General features: G+C 40.4%; 1 pseudogene; it reads right to left on the bottom strand.

Annotated features, from left to right (window-relative positions):
* Window positions 1–406: 406 nt before the first annotated feature.
* Window positions 407–15,059, bottom strand: LOC109478013 (annotated as a pseudogene).
* Window positions 15,060–21,699: the final 6,640 nt, after the last annotated feature.

The raw sequence follows: 21,699 nt of genomic DNA, 5'->3' as shown, positions 1-21,699 counted from the left end.
TTTCATCAATAGAGTCGCATACAATGCACATCAGAAAGTTTATCAACAGTAAATGAAAGCTGAAATATACTAAAGACAATTGACACTCAAAGACCGTAGTTTCATTGATAGAGTCGCATGCAATGGTAGGGAGAGCTTGTCAAAAGTAAGCACTGTCTGCCTTCGGGCTGCCAACAAAATCTTTCATCAGGAGGTTGGCCCTTTTCTTGTTTCAGAAGACCCTGGTGTAACAACAATTCAGCCCACTAAACAGCTCCCCCCCAGTGCCTAAGTTTTAATAATGCCTAAGAATATTCTTAGGCGACAGAATATTAAAAAATGTTGAAGGTGGTCGCCTTAACTGAAAGAAGAAGAAGAAGGTTATACTGCACCATTAAATGATAGCTATACTAAAATAAGAAGAGGTCTACCTGAACATGAAGGACAGCATGAAGACTGGTCCAGTGATGGTGAAGATATCAGTCACTTCCTGGATGTCCACCTTGCCAAGCATCATCACAAATGTTGTCTGCAGTGTCTTGTCTAAGCTGCAATAATCTGATTGCAAAGAAAGTAAAAACAACATTTATAAGGCTTTGCACAATTTCAGTTGCAGTGCAGTCTACTGTTCCTTATACTTGTCAGAAAGATCTAGGGGGATTTTCCCATACAATGAAGCTGTAAATACTGTATAGCATCTATCTTTTCTATCACCACCAGTGCGAGATTAGCTCAACTGTTCATGGAGTTCATTGCAGCTAAACTGGTTTGAGATTAATTTCTTTCACTATTGATTTACCAGTTGACCAGTACCACTAGCCGACTGCTGCCAACCCCTGGGGCAGGGACAACAGCAGCAGTATAATCAAATCCTGGATAGTGAGTGGATATTGAGTGTGATTTAACTAGCTATGTTTAGTTTAGAGCACTACCCTTGAGCCAGGTGAGGAACCTTACGTTTCAGTTCCACGTGGAACAGGATGTAGGCAGCCTGGCAGAAGGCGAGGAAAGCCACCATGAACATGACGATGAAGGAAAGGAGATCCTTGGACATTGCGTTGATGGTCGCCTACAAAATGGAAAATAAGTTAAAATTCCACATTTATAACTATTCCATATTCTGATACTGGTAGAAAAATCTAATCCTCACAAGGAAAGTTTACAAAAATTGGGAAATAAAAAAAATGTACCTCCCTGAAAAATTTAATGAGGTTGAAAAAATAAAAGATTTCAACTTAAAGGTTCATTTTATACATCAAATCACAATTATCGCCAATATTAGCTAATATTTCATTAGTTTTTCTGCTACCTTCCTCAGGGCAATACCATAATACTTAACAACTGCAGTTGCTAGCTGGCTGCTAGATGGCACTATTGTTTTTAGTTGTGTACAAAGAATTAAATTGTCATCTGATGGTTCTGATTATTACCTGGAGAATTGCAACATGACGGCTGAAGACCAAGATACGCATGAACTTCATGATATTGATGAACACCAAGATGGCGGATATCTGAGTGTAGATGGCATCCCAGAAGGCAATGCGTTGGAAGTTCACAAATATTTCAATTCCCCATCGGCCTAGGGCATGACAGAAAAGAATTTGACATTTTGAAATCTAGCTCAGTGAAAATTGATGATAGAATCCCGTAGAAATGCTTGTCTTAACATAAAAACTCTCAAAACATTATAGTGAGTACATTTTCACGTAAGAAAGATTTTAGAACAAAACAGCTTAAAAGTTTTCACTTTCGTGAAAAAATCATTTAGTGACTGAGTTTCATATCTAGGCTTCCCACAACTATCCAGGCAAGTCTGAAGATATTTTTCATCTATTTTTCATCTATATAAAATGTTTAAGTTCTTTTTCAAAAATGACTGAAAGCTACAATATATACTGGTATTACCTTTAGACTCCAGCAGTGTTTGAATAGCCATGTTAGCCATGAGAAACTTGACCACAAACAGAGCGATGGCTATCAGGGACAGGAGGATGCTGACAAACTCTATGCTGTTCCAGAAGGACTTGAAGTATTTCAGTCTCTCCTTCTTGATTTTCTTGTACTCATGGACGATGAAGTAGAGCAGGAACAGAACGAAGATGATCTGTGCAGCGAGAACGATATAGCCGCTGCTTCCCACATAGTCAAACAGTCTGTGGATGCAAAGGTACATATGATGTGACTTATGACATATTTATGTTTACTGGAAAACATATTGTTTTTGCTCTGTTTCCTCTTCTTCTTCTCGAAACAAATAAGGTTAATGACCTGAACTAGACATCTGTCACCATGGTAACTGTTGTTCATCATGTTCAACATGAGTTACATCATGTTTCAATTTCATAGCATGAGGGATTTAGACTCCTGTCACCATATGTATGAATGTGTTTGAGTAAGAATTAACAGAGCAGAGCATATGCGAAGGTAAACATAATGCATTTGCTTTGCAAATGCTACTATTAAGATAGTATCTACTAATGGATTTGTTAGGACAATATGTAATGTATCTTTGTTTAAAAAGATAGGAGGATAACAATAACATCAGAGAATGACACTAAGTGAAATGTTAAGAGGAACAGAAAACCAAGAAGGGTGGAGAATATTGGTTGTCAGATCATCATCTAAGGTGTCCCAACAGCCAAATACAGTACATAAATTCATTACATACCTGTAGACACTGATACTGTGTGAGTGGATGGTTCCTCCAGTCAGTATGAGCTCCATAAGTAATGTTACCGTACTGAACAGGTTGATGTTGGCGTTGTAAACTGTGAACTCAACAAACACGGCCCTAAAGAAAAACACACATTAAGGATTCCGAAGGTTTACTTTGTGTTGGAATGCCCAGGGCAAATATCTCTATGAAAAATGCTCTCTGATTCTGACCAGTACCATAGAAAGCTGCAAAATACTTGTTCTTTGTTTGGTCAGTAATTTCCCACATATCAATATTAGTTCCTAATACATGTATCTATCAATAGCTTCTTGACTTATGACATCACTGCAAATTCTACGAAAACTACAGCCTCCCAGGAGAAGCTAAAGAACCATTAAGAGAAACATAATTTTTTAAATCCAAAATGGTAGTTGCTAAATTCTATCATTAACTTTGCTTACACGTGTACATGTATACCAACCTTGCATGTCTGTCTATCCAGTCCTCGTTCTTCAGTGACCTGATGGTTGTGAGTGCCTCCTGTCTCAGAGTCCCCAGCGTGGCTACATACCCCCCTCCCCTGTACGTCCCCATGGTCCCTGTAACAGGGAGGCCCTCCAACTCGCTGCTGGTCTGATACCTCCAGTGCTCGTCGCTCTTATTCCCCTCCAGCGGTGCCCAGTAATGACCGTAGGCACCCGTGTCCTCACCACTCCAGGAGTACGCCGCTACACATGGCGCAAACATTGGCAGGAGTCTGGGGGTCGTCGGGCAGGGACCTGCAATTATTATGATATCAATGAAATGAAAGTAAGGAAGTTTTAATTGTAACTTCACCCCAAGGAGATTTTGTGTGTACATGGATGGCATTCAGCACCAAGGACAGATATGCTTACCTTTTTGGATGTGTTTGTGTGTGTGTGTGTGTGTGTGTGTGTGGTGTTCAGCACCAGGGACAGGGTTGAGTGCCTGTGTGTGTGTGAATGTGTGTGCATATATGCATGGATGGCATTCAGCACCAAGGACAGATGTATTTACTTGTGAGTGTTGGTATGTGTGTTTATGTGCGTGTGTATACATGGATGGCATTCAGCACCAAGGACAGTGTTGAGTTACTGTGTTTGAGAAGGTGTGTGCATGTGTATACATGGATGGCATTCAGCACCAAGGACAGATATGTTTACCTGTGTTTGTGTGTGTGTCTGTGTTTGTATGTGTGTGCCAACACCTTACAAAGGTGTTTTTAACAGCCAATCCATGGTATTAAGCAAAAGAAAAGCCTACCGTAGCCAGTGCGAAGAACTCGAATGCGGGGCGGTCCTATACGGAAGGATTCCATGGTGTTCATGTACTGAGTTTCCTGCCAGAAAAGCTGTTCTCCGTTGTACCAGGCAGTGGGGTACATGGCAGGGACAAAGGTGTTCTCTAGCCACCACCAGAACGTGTCACTAGAGTTGACCTGTATATAAAACACAACAAAACATTCAATATGTATAATTACAAAAGAAGTCAAGAGAGAGATAGGGGAAGACATACAGTAAATATCTACAGAAATAGGAATATCTAGAGAGACATACATACATACACATAAACACAGACAGAAATACAGAGGCAGACAGACAAACAGAGAAGCCCTTAATAATAGCTTCAAGCTAGTTGGGCTGTCCTGGCTGTGTTGTACCAGCTGAACCAATATAAACAAATAAACAGAGATTTCTGAATATGTTTTGCTTCACCCAAGAGTTCAGGCAACATAATGAATCGGTTTAACTAAAGGGATATGAACATAAAAAGTCATGAAGCATGATAGCTATGGTCAAAGCTTTTGCCTTACCTTGTTGGCCATTGAATCCACTATCTCCTCCCTGAGGAACTTCTGTAGAAAGTGTCCCTCTGGGTCAGTGTTGTTAGAGGTGATGAACAGCAGCACAGTGACGAACACCGTGAAGAAAGCCAGTTCCTTCAGAGTCCTGTGCATGCGCAGTCGCGTCTCTCTGCGCCGGCGGGCTTCCTCAAGGTCAGCGGGTCTGGGTGGCTTCATGTTCTTCAGTCGCTCAATCGCTGTATGTAAAGAAAGTTTTGTTTTGTATTTTATATCTACAAAATGCGACTCTTGTTGTCAATGAGTAATTCATCATGTTTGGATTTGGTAACAGAGTCAGCGAGCATTTGGCCATTATCTGTATATATCTTATGATATATGTTATATCATAATGTGAAAAAAAAATGGTTTTGATACTCCAATCATGATATTCCAGGACAGTCATACTTGGTCAAAGTTCACTTCTCACTCTAAATGCAGATTTGCAAGGCTATTATTACTCCAAACAATTTCTCATCAAGCAAGTTAAAGAAAAGTTACTGTAACAGAAATTGCAGAAGGAGATTTCTTCTGACCTTCGACTTCCTCCACAGTCTGCACATGCCACTCCTGGTCCTGAGAGATTTTCCAGTCTCGACCCTCGTCTTCAGTACCGCTCTTATCATCTAGGGGGCGCTTACACACAGACGACACTGCCAAGGCCACCAACATTACCTGGGGGGATGATAATGGGATGATAATCTAGATTAATGTGTTTAATTTTAACGATAAGCACATATGGACTGTAAAGCTTGTTTAGCTAGTACGTAAAAGGGTGAAGTATCATTTGTAAAGAATACAATGATTGTACTTTTGCCTTATTGAGTTACATACAGATCACAATTAATAGACCAATTGAAAGTGAGCATGTTATTCAATTTTCATTATAACATTTACTGATCAGAAAGAATATTATGACAACACAAGCTCTTAGCTTACATGTATGTTTATGTTGTCATCAAACAAAGGACATTAAAATAATTCAATTATTAAAATCTTAGTTTGGGTTAAAGAAATCTGGGCCATAGTTCTGTGATACGTCTTATTTTCCTATCTCTTCTTTAAGCCCTTACCTTCATCGGTTCCACCACAAAGGTGGACTGGAAGAAGGACAACATGAAGGTAGAGAACCACTTGTTGGCCTTGTCAGCACCCCCCTTGATAGCCTCCTTATTTCTCTGATAATTCTTCTTTCTTATCTCTCTGTGAGCTAGCCCTTACCTTCATCGGTTCCATGACAAAAGTTGACTGGAAGAAGGACAGCATGAATGTGAACCACTAATTAAGTCTTGTTGGCCTTGACAGCACCCCCTCAATAACCTACTAGTTATTTCTCTAATAATTTTTCTTCTTTCTTATCTCTCCGTGAGCAAGCTCTTACCTTCATCGGTTCCACCACAAAGGTGGACTGGAAGAAGGACAGCATGAATGTGGAGAACCACTTGTTGGCCTTGTCAGCACCCCACTCCATACTGTACAGGATGGTGAAGAAAGCTGAGGCTGACACCACCAGGAACACCAGCACCCAGCCCACGTACACACACCAGTGGGGCAGCATGCGCTTTCGTGTGCGTTGTTCTGCCAGCTCCAGGTGCTTGTCTCTCTCCTCTTTGTCTTTGGGACGAGTCGATCTGGGTACAGAGACAGGAATGTTCTCACTTCCTTAAGATGTTTTATCAGCCTCGCCAAGATGGTTAATAATTATTTATGTTTTCAATAATACCAATCGTATATGTTGTCACTGACAAGTATAACTCAACATATTGTTGTAGATAATCTTAAAGTTTATCATAGTATCATATGATGGTTGGTAGTGAGTGTTGGTAGGTGTAAGCAAAACAATAAACAGGTTTGAATGTGGTAACCTCTATCAGCTTTCTGTAGTATAACAGACGAGTGCAATTCTGCTTCTGAAAGATTTACATGTGCTCACGGGGTTACTCATGCTGAATTCCTTTTTGAAATGACCCCATAAATTTCAACTCATTATGTCATCCCGGATCAATATGGAGATAAGAATATATAAGAAAAGCTCAATAAATTTTATCATACATGTAAGTCCATCGTACATTTAGTTTGATTAGCACATAAAAACAGTGATATATGATACTATTCATCCAAAGGAAAGACATATTATGACTCTCAGTATCTCTCCCCACCTGAATATCTGCACCAGCATGACGTTGACAGGGATGACAGTGAGTGTGCTCATGACGCTGACCCACAGCTGGTGTAGGGTGAACTCCAGCGGACCCAGCCGCAGGGACGTGGTGGTGCCCACATTGTCGTCTGTCCGGTACCACATGGCGTTAGCGATCATGGTGGTGAACAGGATGGACACGCAGCAGGACCAGCGCTGTTTCATGGGGGAAATAAGATTCTAATAATATCATGAAAGTTCATCTGTGTTGGTAGTTAACATATGTAAAGTTAAAACTTAAGATCCAAGTGACACAATAAAGTTCTCTCACCTAGAGCTTTTGACCAGTCGCTCTGGTCTTCCTCAGTAGACTACAGTAAGTGAAGCTTGCCAGAGTGACTGGTCAAAAGCTCTAGGTTAGAGAACTTTATTGTATTGGATCTTAAGTTTTAACTTAAACAAGATTCTAATAAACTAAATACATTCTTAAGCTATAAGGAGGCACTGTGAATAAACCCTTAAGGAGAAAGAGTCAGTGGAAATAATTGCTAGGCAAGCATATCTTTTTTTATATATTACGTGCCTTCAGATACACTTAGAGCAACAGTTGAGCTAGCCCACACTCATACAAAGAGCAAGGCTGCAATGGCAAGAGAATTGCATGTCCAAAGTGAAACCCAGTAGTGATGAAACAGAGAGATGACAAGGAGAAGGATATTGGAGCAAGACCTTGAAGAGATGAGTAGTAGATGGAAGGGGGCACAACTTCTATCGTCACGGTGATAGCAGCTAATAAGAGTTAATGGAGTCACAATGACGGCCACCTCAGTACAACATTATAGCAATGCCAAAACCATAATAATGATGCTGAGTTCTACATTAAAATTTCATTGTACAAAATGACTTATCATAGCTCAGACCTGATACGTCGGTGAAGGTTAGACATCCAGGTAACTAGTTCTTGCCTAAAAACCTTCCTTTCCCGCACACTTAGTTCTGTAGTTTCAGTTTCAGTTTTATTCAGATCCACAATTAGCCTCATAAGAGGCTATTCTTCCTGTGGTCTACACATTCATATTTACATACATATATTACAAACGTACAAAAACATTACAAAATTAACAGTACATGGCAAACTTTACACAAATAGACATCCAGGACATAGTCAGTGTCACTAACAAAAGGTAGTGGATGCTACCTGAAACGTCTGACCGTTTCCAAAATCATATCGAATTGCTCGTCACAAGTAACTGTTTGTTTTTGGCATAGCTGACCTGAACTCGTGTGAAGTAGCTCAGAGTGGGTCGTGAGAACACTGGAACTATTGGCTGAGCAGTTAAGAAAAGCAGAGAGACAACAAAGAGGACTGTGAACTACTAAGACCTTGAAGAAATGAGTTGTGGATGGAAGGGGGCACAACTATAGCTGACCTGAACTCGGGTGAAATAGCTCCGAGTTGGTCGTGAGAACACAGACAGCCACAGATGTCCGTCTGACAGGTTTTGCCGGGCGGAGGTGAAGAACAGGTACAGGAACGAGGTCAGCTCCTCCTTCCCTGCCGTCGGGGCGATGCGGTCCACTAACCCATCATCCTTCTCTACAGCCAGCCACTTGTTAAAGATGAAGAACCACCTGGAACATGGTAAGAGGAATATAAGATCTTAGTGGAATGCTTAAGAAACTGAGTCTTAGTGGAATGCTTAGTGGAATGTCTTAGTGGAATGCTTATGAAACTAGCAAACAATAAGAAAGTGGTACTGTAAGATTTATGTTCCATAGCCATTTCGAGGCCATAGGGGGCAGTTTAAATGGAGTCAAGGTCTTACTGGAATGCTTAAGAAACTAGTGAACAATACAAAAATAGTACACTGTAAAATGATTATGTTCCATAGACATTTTGAGGCATTTAGGGCAGTTGGTTATCAATACAGCACTTCCAGGTGTATCGTATGTTTATTTTAATTTTGTTTTCATTCTTTAGAATGTCGTTCAAAGTACCAAACACCCTACAAGGTTTACATTCAATAGAAGTTAGAATCTTACTTTTCGTCCGTCTGCAGGTCTTGAATGACGACTTTCTCGATGTACCATGACTTGCCGTCTCCCTTCCCGCTGTTGTCGTGCCACAGTCTGAGGAACTGCAGCGGACCCAGACACTTCTCAGTCGCCATGATGAAGTTGTCAACACTGCCTCTTTGGAAGATCTTACCCTGTGTTTATAAAGCATTGCTGTAAGCTTAAAGATATTAATATTCCTGCTAAGCCATTGAAACTGTAAGGGCAGAGCATGATGTGCCCCTGTTACTTGAAGTACAGAGGAAAGGTCTGTTTACAGTACATGTATGAAGTGTTCAGCACCAAGGAGAGGTCTGTTTACAACTATGTGAAGTGTTCAGCACCAAGGACAAATCTGTGTACAACTATGCTAAGTGTTTAGTACAAGTTACAGGTCTGTTTACAAATATGTTCAGTAACAAGGACAGGCCTATTCATGTATGCATGATGTATTCAGTACCAAGGACCTTCCTTAAGCTTGTCCTTCCATCACATTTTTTTTACCTCTCCAACCAGTACTGTACAATATCTCCAAGTAGATGTAGGGGTGGAAGATCGTAGGGTGGGGTAGGGGTCTATCAGAGAATCAAGACAGTCAAAAATCATTTACGATCTTCCACCGCAACCCTAATATCTGCTTGAAAATCACGGAAATACCATGACGTATCAGATTCAACTGACATAAATAATCCTTAAAAAAATGTGACATTGACAACTTTGAGTAGAGGGTTAGGGTTAGGGTTAGGGAATATCAACATTGTGTTCAAATGGCACATGAAGTATTAATTTTATAATGTACCTTGTAGCGATTGAAGTCGAATATCCTGACTCCTGTGTCTTCAGTCTCTGCCATGACATTAAACGCCACACGTGAGGTGGTCCCAGCCCCGCCCAGGTTACCCGTAAACACGGCAATGTGGTAGAAATAGTCGTTTATCACCCCGTTATCTGGCAACATCCTCATCTGCCACTGGAGATGAAAATTAGAAAAATCTGTGTAAGAGTAGGCGTCTCCAGACTACAAACTGCATTTTAGTATTTGATATGTGATTAAAGTCTAATAGTCTTTTTGACAGCAGGTGATGATCAGATACACAATACTGTCGGTGTTACTACTATTATTTATTGATGGAAGAGCTAGAGAACTTTTTATGTCTTTAAGTCAAGAATTCAAGGCAAACTTACTTTATACATCCAACCATCAATGACCAAAAAAGTCTGTCTTCAAAATTTCACTCTCACTCACTCACTCACTCACTCACTCACTCCTCACTCACTCACTCACCTCACTCACTCATTCACCTCACTCACTCCTCACTCACTCACTCACTCACTCACTCACTCACACTCACTCACTCACTCACTCACTCTCACTCACTCACTCACTCTCACTCACTCACTCACACTCACTCACTCACACTCACTCACTCACTCTCCTAGCTGGAAGCCATAGGGGCAGTAAGACATAGTGAATAATTTTTTTCTTACTCTGATGAGATCCTTTTTATCCTGTCTGCGTAGAAACGGCAGTGCGATGAGGTACAGACAGACGATGACGATGACAGTAGAGAAGACGACAGGATTGTTGGAGAGGTCTGCAAACTTGGCGAACACCGTGCTGAAGTCGATGGAGTTGGGAGGAGTGATGAAGTCTGCGCCGAATGCAGTCAGGTGGTTACACAGGCACTCCGTCACGTTGATGTTACTGTTTGGGCCAACCTGGAAACACAACGGTTGTGTTGATGTTTTATCTCTACCTGCTGTACATAATGTAGAAGAATCTGATGGTGTCAATAGCTAAGTGGCTGGACTTGCTCAATTGAGAAGTCATGGGTTTGATTCCTTGCATTCCAGTGAACAATTTTTGGATAGAAAACTTCTTTCTTCACAATCACAGTCATCTTCATCAGCCAATTACAGTGACAATGATGAGAGGTGATCATCAAAATGTTGGCTCTTGTTGAACAACTGGTTGTGAATAAGGAAGTCAACTTAAATCATTCACCAGCCTCATGACATTATTTGCAGATTACTTGTTTTATATAATTATGCACAATGAAAGTGAATCTAAAGGATAAACAAAGCAAATATCATTTCTGCAAAATAACACTTGCATACAGCAAAGCAGTTCAAACAGATACATGATTATAATTATGTGAAAAGTGAAGTACTCCTACCCGACAACCCTCTGACGACCACCCCTCTACCTCCTCGTCCCACCAGCGACACCCCAGCACCGTGGTCCCAAAGGTGTAGGTGTCATTTCCAGTTTTGTCATCTGAAAACAGAAACACAAGAAAAAGTTAGATTACACCTTTTAGACTGCCTTTCTGATAACTCATGACATGGCAGTACTTTCTGTATCTGTATCTGTATCTATATAGCCAATATAACAAGCCTTCAGTGTAAGACACCAGCTTCGCAGGCACGCGTCGCGGCGGCAGCTGGCTTCATTACACTGAACGACTTGTTACACCTAACCCTTGAACATCTAACTGTAAACATTGTTTAAACCTATCTAATGATAATGCCCCTGCTGTACTTGGTGACAGTGAGTTCCACTTTGATTGTACATTACATCATTCTGTGACCTTGGTAAACTTACATATGGAACCACAAAATATTTTTGGCACACTTAACATACACTTGTTGTATGTAAATGTTTGATTTTTATTGATATGGAAATCTTATATCTCTTACCTCTCTCCACACCTATGTTGTAAAGCCCAGTGTCGGGGATGTCCACTAGCAGAATTGAGTAGGTCTCCTCAGGAAAACCAACTGCTGGGAATGTCTGTTTTACTATGTAGTGTGTGGAGTTGGGTTTGAAGTCCAGTCCTATGTAGACATGGTAGACATCTCCTGGCGTGGATGGGAGGACGTTGATCAACAAACCACTTCTGGCATCGGTGATGTTTACAGGATGGTTGTTTATGGTTCTGTTGTTGATGGGGACATATTCAAACGTTGTCCTGTGGAAAGACAGCATCATGTTATAATTCTGTTCCAAGGTCCTAATTTCAAACAATATTACGAGTGGTCCATCTCAACTCTATAAAATGCCCTTTCTGACATTTCTTTAAAAACAGAACTACAGGATAGTACAGTAATCGAAAATTTTCAGTACTGAGCACAGCTCTGTTTACAACTATGTGAAGTGTTCAGTACCAAGGACAGGTCTGTTTACAACCATGTGAAGTGTTCAGTACCAAGGACAGGTCTGTTTACAACTATGTGAAGTGTTCAGCACCAAGGACAGGTCTGTTTACAACTACAGTATGTGAAGTGATTAGCACCAAGGACAGGTCTGTTTACAACTACAGTATGTGAAGTGTTTAGCACCAAGGACAGGTCTGTTTACAACTATGTGAAGTGTTCAGTACCAAGGACAGGTCTGTTTACAACTATGTGAAGTGTTCAGCACCAAGGACAGGTCTGTTTACAACTATGTGAAGTGTTCAGTACTGAGGAAAGGTCTGTTTACAACTATGTTCAGCACCAAGGACAGGTCTGTTTACATCTATATTAAGTGTTCAGTACCAAGGACAGGTCTGTTTACATCTATATTAAGTGTTCAGTACCAAGGACAGGTCTGTTTACAACTATGTGAAGTGTTCAGTAAAGAGGAAAGGTCTGTTTACACCTACATGTATGAAGTGTTCAGTAGCAAGGACAGATCTGTGTACAACTATGTGAAGTGTTCAGTACCAGTTACAGATCTGTTTACAACTATGTTCAGTACCAAGGACAGGTATATTCATGTATGCATGACGTATTCAGTACCAAGGACATCTTGGCATTTTAAATGAAAGCAAGTACTTGTTTCGTCAAATGATTTGATGAAAGATATGAAATTGGTCAAAAATATTTTCAAATTCTTTTGATACACTGTAAAAATGTCTTACCTGGTAGAAGAATCAAGCAGAGGATTGAGTAGCATAAAAACAAAGTCTTCCTGTAACCCAGCTGCTCGAATGGCTGTTCCGTTATCACTGTTTATGTCCAGATCTAACACAGAAGATCTCACAGAATCTGCTGTCTCATCCCATACAAACGGGTTTTCTATGAACTCTGTTGTCTGTTGGAATACCAAAATCATACAGAAATATGTTACATGGCAAATAAGATTATGCATCTTGTCAGCTGTACTTACATTCATGTAATACTACTTGATCACTGCACAGATCTACATTTATAGAGTTAGGCATATAATGTTATGTATCTAAATACTTGCATTAATAACTACAAGTATCTGCTTTATAAAACCAGGACTGGGGTGTACTTTTTTTATGAGAACTAATGCACTTAGAGTGGTAACAAATACTGTATTCACCTCCTTACTACTAGTAAGTAGATAGCTTTAGAGAATGTCTGGATTGGGGTGGTGCTGGGTGAAGCTAGTTATGGCAGGTCATTTGATGTGATATATAAGCAGATGCAACCGTGTGCCTGCGAATCTGGTATGTTACATGTACAAAAGGTGGTTATATCAGACGCACAACACAAATACAGAGATACAACATGTACCTTAAAGTCGACCGCTTCATTTGGATCCAAACTTCCAAACAGACTGTTCCCAGGTGGAAATGTCAGACTTCCCCAGGTGACGTTAAGTGTGATGTTACCGAGCTCAGCTGGAGTACTCCTCCCTACGTGCAGACCGATGCTGTAGGACACGACACTCACCACTGTGCTCAGGTTAGTTCTGCTCAGTAAGGCTGAGGCTATCTTATCCAGGGCCTCAACACTGCTCCTGGTGGCTTCTCGTCTCTGTGAAGGAGGAATAAGGAAGGGGGAAAGCAAACCAAGATTTAACATCCAACCATAAAGCAAAAAAATGAAATCTTATATTACCTTGCTGTTTTCTGTAAAATTCTTATCATAAAAATAGATAATATTTTTTGCCCCATTTCAATGAAAAAAATCAATGTTGATCAGGACAGGCAATAGCTTGGCAATATAAAGTACAATTTTCAAAATAAAATGTGGAAACATTTGTTCCAATTTTCTGATACTAGTGATAGTATTCAAGTAAAATGACTGATAGATTCTCGAATAATTTTAGAAAACATGAAGAGCTAAAGCTAAAGCTAAAGCTTAAACATTTCAAAGATCAAATAAAATTTTGTTCCAACATGATTTTGCATATGGTTGAAATGACATGATTATGTATTTAACGTTTCAAGTTCTAAAAGTTTCAAGTTTCAAGTTGGTTCAGTGTCCCACAATTAAGAGTAAGCTGACTCCACCTCCACCTAGACAGCGGCGTACTCACAGCCAGCAATACCGCGGCATTAACGTCAGAACACAGTACAGGGCAGGGGCTTTTTTGCCCTGAACGGTCAGGGAGTGGAACGATCTTCCTGAATCTGCAGTCCAGGCTGCCACAGTTGACACCTTTGTGGCGAGGGCTGCGACTTGAGTTTGTCTTACACACAATGGACTGACCCTCCCGGTGACGACTTTGCACTTATAGGACACGGACATGATTTTGGATAATGGTTAACACACATGCGGTGAACTTCTGTTACCTGAGTATGCGGTGAACCTCTGACCTCGGAATGCCATAATGTTCAGCAAAAGATGAACGTGGGAATAACAAGGAAGAAGAAGAAGAAGAACAAAAAAAGTCTTACAACTGCCGCCTTCTTCTCCCATAAGTCAGACAGCTCCTGTGCTCTCTGCTGGCCCTTCTCGTAGCGCTCTCTGGGAGTCAGGTACAGCTGGTCATACACAGCTTCAGACTCATTCACCGCAAAGTCGGCACGATCAAAGGTGTTCAGGGTGAAAAATGAGTCGATGCTGTGTATCAAATCTGAAGGAACAAATGTAGAACATATTAGGGTACACTGTATGATGGCTTGGACACTAAAAAAGATCTTATAGACAGGTTACATGAAACATTTTGAACAAAAATTACCAGAATATCCAGTCAGCAACTGCAGCTCAGGCTAACGTATTTTAGGCAAAGGTGTAACTACAATAATCTTTGATTCGGAGCATCAAAAGATGAAGAATTCATTGGCTACAGGTGATGAAGAGACTGAAGACCATGTGACAATTACAATCATTAAACAAATGATAGACCACTGATTTTCTGAAAAGTGGGTCCCACATAATGTACTAATACACAGTATTCTGATGAGAGTACCATTTATAATAGATTTGCTCAATGATGGCATCTCTTACTAATGGTAAGTAGTTTTTATTGCCCTGTATTATACCTCAATTGATACCAACAGCTCGTAAAAAAGCTACTAAGGACTATAGGTATGTTTGCAACATAAAGTTTCACACTTACATTCTGACACCTGGTAAATGTCATCAAAAGTGAGAGTTCCGTTGAAGGTGAGCAGTCTGTCAGCCATGGCCGACACAGCACTCATGGACAGGGTTGTCGTGTAGTCTCCCAATCTCAGTTTCTGAAGAAAAGATGAGACCAAATTGTTCTATAGTTCCTTGTAGCTCTCAAATAATCTGATTTTAAACTTTGAGTGATCAGATGTAATCTACCTTTCATAAAAATGATGATGAACCAAATAGCAATAAGAGACAAAACTTAATTTCTTATATTTTCAAAAACTATTTAATAGTATTACGTGACATATATTTTGCAAAATTTAGGAAATGAGCTATGTCAAACTGCATGAAACAAAGCCAAATAAGTGTTAAGTCATGCCATAAACAACTAAGTATACAAAATCCTTAAAGTTTTTCTAATTTTCTTTCCACATCACCTCCAGATTAAGTTCTGTTGTCTTGCAGTGCTGGGTCAGTTGTCTGGTGAGGTTTGCCAACGCCATCAGATCCTCTGCACTTCCTGGTTGAGTGGATAACCTGTTCACCTCTTCAATCGCCCGGATGCACCACTGTTTTGATATTACAGTGAAAAATGGTTTATGAATAATATACAACAACTAGAAACAACAACATGGTGTCTGCTACATCACCAGTTACCATGGTGACAGCCATCTGGTTCAGGTACTTTTTTTGTTTTGAGAAGAAGAAGAGGAAACTGAGCATATGGTATATATAATACTTACAAATTCAAAATTCTAATGCATTTTGAAAAACATTTGATCACAAAACCTTCTGCAAGTTAGAGATATATTTCCAGACTGTATTTTTAGCTGTATTATGCACTTACTGGACTCCTTGGTTCTGGTTTTGTGTCCTGGTGGAGTTGGTGAAAAATATCCGTAGTCATCGGAGGGGTTGTTGGTGGGGTTGTAGATGGTTCACTGGTCGTTGTTGCAGCTACAAAAACAAAATTTTTCAAAACAAAGTCGTGAAAAAGGTAGATATAGCAGGTGGCATCAAAATATAGAGTTCTTGTCTATGATATCCTTTTTTTATGTCTTCTTACTTTACTTCTTCTGAGCATTGTGGGTACAAACAGTTGGTTAACACTTGTCCTGCTGGCATTCCTGGCACAATATTTATCAATAATTTCATGTCTTAATTAGATCATAGACCCCCAATTTTTTTTTTTTGCGGTGTGATGCGTTGCGCGAGAAATACCCCCAAATCGTACCTATACAGGGTGCTATATAGATGGTACTGTATGTGCAAAATAACATAGAAACAAACAGATGAACGTGGAAAGAAACTCCCTCAGTCTCACCCTCTGCCAGGTGCAGGCCCCTGAGCCACGGCTGAAACCCGCTGAAGGTCCGAGTCACCACGAACTTCCAGTACTGCGCTGTGCCCTGGAAACCACCAAACTCCTGGCGAACGCTTGTCCCTCCCTGAACGTTATCAACAGTCAGGACGTCTACCCAGTTGTACGGACTTGCAATCTACAAAGAAGGCATAGTGGCCTTTGGGTTAGGGTTGATCTACAGGTTCGAGTTCATAGCAGCTCGCAATGTTGTGCTCTTGACAAATGCAGGTAACTCCATTCTCCTCACTCAGTTAAATATAAGTGCCCAAGCTTTAAGCAGGTCAGTCCTTCCCAAAACTGGTGTGTTTCACATTGAGGTGTTTTACTGGTTATCTGTACAAACAAACAACCAAACAAACAAACAAACAAACAAACAAACAAACAAACAAACCTGTGATGCCTGCAACTTGAAAGCTGCAACGTCGTGATGGACGTCTCCCATGTTGTTCAGGCCGACCCGGATCAGAGTGTGGACCTGTGTGAGATCCAGCACAATGTACCAGTTGTTGTAGTGCTGGCCTTCCCCGGAAGGGTTCCAGTAGGTGGTCCAGTCTTCATCCAAGGCTTTCTGTGCGTCGTAAGTCACTCCGTTGTACACCAACGGTGTGCCAGCTGAGTCCACCACCCAGGCCACATCCCGAGTCAACCATGTGTAAGGAGGACCAGCTGTAAAATAGACAAGGTTTTACTCTTGAGTAGACATAGGAAAGAGGTGGACTAAAATAGTCTGAGAGTCAGGAAAATGTTTGGTGCCACAAGAGAATTTAAACAAATGCATTTGAGATATGTGGTCAGGTCTGGCTATGTGGCAACTGATGACAAAAATTCTTCAACAAGAACTTTGACATTTGTGTTAGTCACGGTGTGTCTACAAATAGGCTTTATATATTAGATTGTGCTGTTTTGATGCATTACTCACGTGTTGTAGACCCTTGTGCTGTTTTTTGGATCACCACCAATTTGAAAGCATTAAACAGAAGCAAAGAAAATGTTACATAATCCAACATCACACGCCACTGAGTTAGCAATACTATTGGGAAAGACTGCTCCATCTACTATTTATAATAAATATGCTATACATATGCTAATATTAGCTTGCAGTACAGCTTTGCTATGGATCACGAACTTAAGCCAAGCATACTGGTTCATCCATTCTTCATGGTCTTTTTAAAGTGCTCTTAGACTAAAACAGTAGAGTTCTAACTGAAACAGTTTGACGTACATGTACCAGGGGTGGTACTGGAGAAGTGGGTGCTTGTCTGTAGAGGTGTCAGTGTCGGTGGTGTGGGAGTGGTGGATGGTGATGGGGACAGGGTCAGGGTGGACGTGGACCAATCTTTGGAAATGTATGAAAACAATACAATGTAAGTACCGGTGGTCTTTCAATCTTCCATGCAGCTAACCCTGTAACCAATAGAGAACTAGCTAAGCTAAAACCAGGCTTCTTCAGTATGCTAAAGGTTTTAGTAAAGGAAAAAGAAAAGGTCACTACAAACTATAAGATAGAAGACTTAGTACAAAACTAGCTAACCCTGTAACGAATAGAGAATTGGCTGAGCTAAAACCAGGCTACTTGAGTGTGCTAAAGGTTAAGTAAAGGAAAAAGGTCACTACAAACTATAAGATAAAAGTACAAAAATGATGATAATTATAGTTACTGTAGTACTCACCGAGAGTTGAAGTACTTGCTGTAGTTGGAGCAGGTGTTGTTGTTGGCAAGGGATCTAAGTATGTTTTCAAAATATGTTCATATGGTTATCATGATAAAGAACTTTATTGCACAACAGTTGTACATGGTACAATGTATGGCAAAAACTATTGAACAAAAAACTGTATTATCATAAAGTTAGATACTGGGTAAGTCAGTGAGTGAGAGTCAATTAGCTGAGTAACATCTAATTTCAAGACGTCAGCCATCTTGAAATAACAGGCAGTTGGTCAGGTGTAAGTCAAGTTATGTTGCTAAAACATTCAATCGATGTTAAAACCATTTCTAGAAAATATATTACAGACCTACCTCCAAATACTAGCACTTCACACAGGGTCAGTGTCCGTGTGGGTCCGGGGAGTCGAACACCCACATACCGTCCCTGCATCCCCGGACATGGGATGATAATGGAGGAACTACTAATGTCGATTTGATGATCACCACCACATTTAGGGTTTGTGCTGACCTGGCTGGAATCCCCGATGTAGATGTTGAAGGGGTTGAGTTGTTCTGAGCAGCATTCCTGGCGGTTGAAGATGACTATTCTGTTGTTACAAAAATTGGCATGTGAGTTTCAAATATGCTCAGATGAACGTTCCTAAACACCGTCTTTGCAACAAACTTTTGATCGTTGAAGTTATGTTGCATTTTACAATCTAATCATCTGTACATGTACAACATATACATACATTATGAGAGCAAGAGAGAGATACCCAGAAAGGTAGATAGATAAATAGAGGGATATTCTACAGTCACGTACCTGGTCATCATATACGGTTGACCAAGATCAACCCGCCAGCTGGGGTCTGTTTCAGTCTGGGTGTGAGTACAGGATCCATTGTTGAAAACAGTGTTGGTGTCCCCGTCTACAGCACGACTAGCTGCTCCACCGCTCGCAAGGGTGCTTGTTTGGTCTGCTGTCTTCCCAAGGGCAACATTGACACCTGTACAAGGTGATAGGGATCATACATTCAATAACTACATTCGTATGTTATTGTAACATCAGTGTCGTTTTTATGTCAATGTTCAACAAAATGTGATCATCCCATCAAGTCACGTGACAAGAGAACTCCAAGACGAGATCTGAATTGGGATGATGAAGAGACAGAGTACATTGTATGTCTCGAAAGCTCCCCAGCATAGCTGAACTTTCGTTGTGTGTTTTAGTATAAATATTTTGTCGTAAAAAAATTCTCTATCACTGATTTGCTTAATTCTTCCTCAGGTATGCACTAGCCTCAGTAACATCCTGCTCCCACAGTCACTACCAACCAACCAAAGTTGTAGCAAGTTTGAGAGCAGACATTAACTATCCAGGATGGTACCCAGGCTAAGTATGCATGGCCCAAAAGTATCAATTTCCTTTGCATTTTCAATCAATATTTATGTTATTGTTAACAAAGATTCATGTTTAAGAATTTGATATGAGTTTGATAATGTAATGTATTGGCAAATTTGATTCATAAGGTCTTCAATATCTTGGTTTTTACTCCAAAATAAGCACAACATAATCCCACAACAACAACCAAGTGTCTAATGCTATCACTGTCCTTGGTGCTGAAATGTTATTATGTAACAACACCATTCCCATCTACATTGTATGGTCCTGTCCACCAGCCACATACTGATAAAGTACAACATAATCCAGCCACAACAACCAAATTTCTAATGCTATCCCTGTCCTTGGTGCTGAAATGTATATGTAACAACACCATCCCTTTCTATGGTTCCTGTCTACCATCCACATACTGAAAAGGTACACTCAGTGACGTTACAGTTAATCCTACAACCAAATATCTATCACTCACCAGTGTTAGCATCGATGACTACTTGTTCACTTTCGCCATGTGTGCTCACAGCACTGATGTTTATAACATACAGTGTGTCTGCGAGTAACCCTTCCAACACACAGCCGGTATCCCCTGGTCCAGGTGGTGGGTTTAAGTACACAAACACGCCACCATCAGCTTGTCTGTATGCTACATTGTAGTTGACAAGGTCTGTCTGTGGTGGGATCCATTGGAGGGTGATGCTGTCTAGTGTAGGTGCCAGCCATCTCACATATTTTGGGGGGTCCGTTTCTAAGAAAGATGAGGAAAATTTACATGAATCATTTTTCACTTGGTCATTTTTGATACTGTCTTATATAAATCATGTATGATATACCAGTAGTATTGTAACTATACATGAATTTAGCTGTGCATTTGTGAGGAAATTTGTATACCAGTAACACAATATTCTGTACGTAGGATGACGTTATTCATTCATTTATTTAGCCTTGTTAGATCCTTAGTTGTAGAAGACAATACAAGAGTCCCTGTACTGTACTTATTGTTGAGTCAATAAAGAATCTCTATAATGATTGTGCATTATAAATATACATCTTTATCTGTATCTGTATAGCCGGTATAACTGCTATATTACACCGATCGACTTGTTACACCTAACCCTTGAACTCCTAACTCTAGACATTGTTTAAAGTTATCTAATGACAATGCCCCTACTGTACTTGGTGACAGTGAGTTCCACTCTGCAATAGTTCTAGGAAAGAATGAACTGTCGTAACTGTGAGGGTAGAATACATACAAGTGTACAACATGAATGTCCTGTACCTGTTACAACAGTGATTGTGACTGGCTGACTCTGCCCCACATGGCTGACTGCATACAGGCTGATGTTGTACCGTGTGACTGGGGATAACCCAGTGACAGAATACTGGGAGGCACTGGCCGATATAGTCATGTCTGTCGACTGTCCCAAGGTGTTAGTCCACTGGACTTGGTAAGACTGTAGTGTGGCAATGGGAGCTGTCCAGGTGATGTCCACAGATGTGGCAGTTGTCCTTCCTGCTGTTAAAAATATAGGAGGATCCGTATCTGGAAAGAACAGGGTGTTGTTAATAGCAAGCCTACAGTGTGTTCTCGTGAGACTAGGTCACTCCGTGATCAAGGCATACAGTGGACGTTGAAAATTTGGAGGAACGCGTTTGCTACCTTTCAAAACAGTCACTGATTGACTTATGAACCTCTTCAACAAAGCCTACAGTTCCAAGAAAAGTTAATAGAGGGTCCAAAAAATACACCTGCCAGTCAAAAATCATGACCATAGCAAGACCATAACCCAAGATAAGGTACCAAAACTGAAAGTTGTGCTCCAGTACCATTGAAAGCCACTAGAAAGCCTATAAGCTTATGATGAATACAATTCTTTTCAATGAATCTTTTGGCATGCTCATTAGGCTCTAGATTCAATGTATGAAATACAGTGAAAATATATCAAACGAAAACAAACTTGTTTTTTCTTATCTGAGTATTCTAATTAAAGTACATTAATTTTGTAAGTTTTCTTTCATTTTTACCTGTAGTGATGTTGAGAACTGTTGGCTCCGACTCAGATAAAGTTGACACAGCGGTGACTTCAACCCGGTAGATGGTGGCAGGTTGGAGCCCACTGAAGAAGGCCTTTAGGGAAAATAAGGAACATGAGAATAAGAAAGGAATTTCAATGCATACACAAGCCATTGTACTTCATGAAATACATGAAAAATCACTACAAGAATGATCTAGATTGTCCTAATATAGCACTAACCTATGATGGGAAATTTTCAACGTTAAAGGCATTAGACAGTCGTTAAAGA

The sequence above is a fragment of the Branchiostoma belcheri genome, unplaced genomic scaffold (assembly GCF_001625305.1).
Source record: "Branchiostoma belcheri isolate BF01 breed outbred unplaced genomic scaffold, Haploidv18h27 scaffold42, whole genome shotgun sequence".
NCBI lineage: Eukaryota > Metazoa > Chordata > Leptocardii > Amphioxiformes > Branchiostomatidae > Branchiostoma > Branchiostoma belcheri.
The sequence above is the reverse complement of the archived record's forward strand: the minus strand, read 5'-3'. Positions and strand labels throughout refer to the sequence as shown.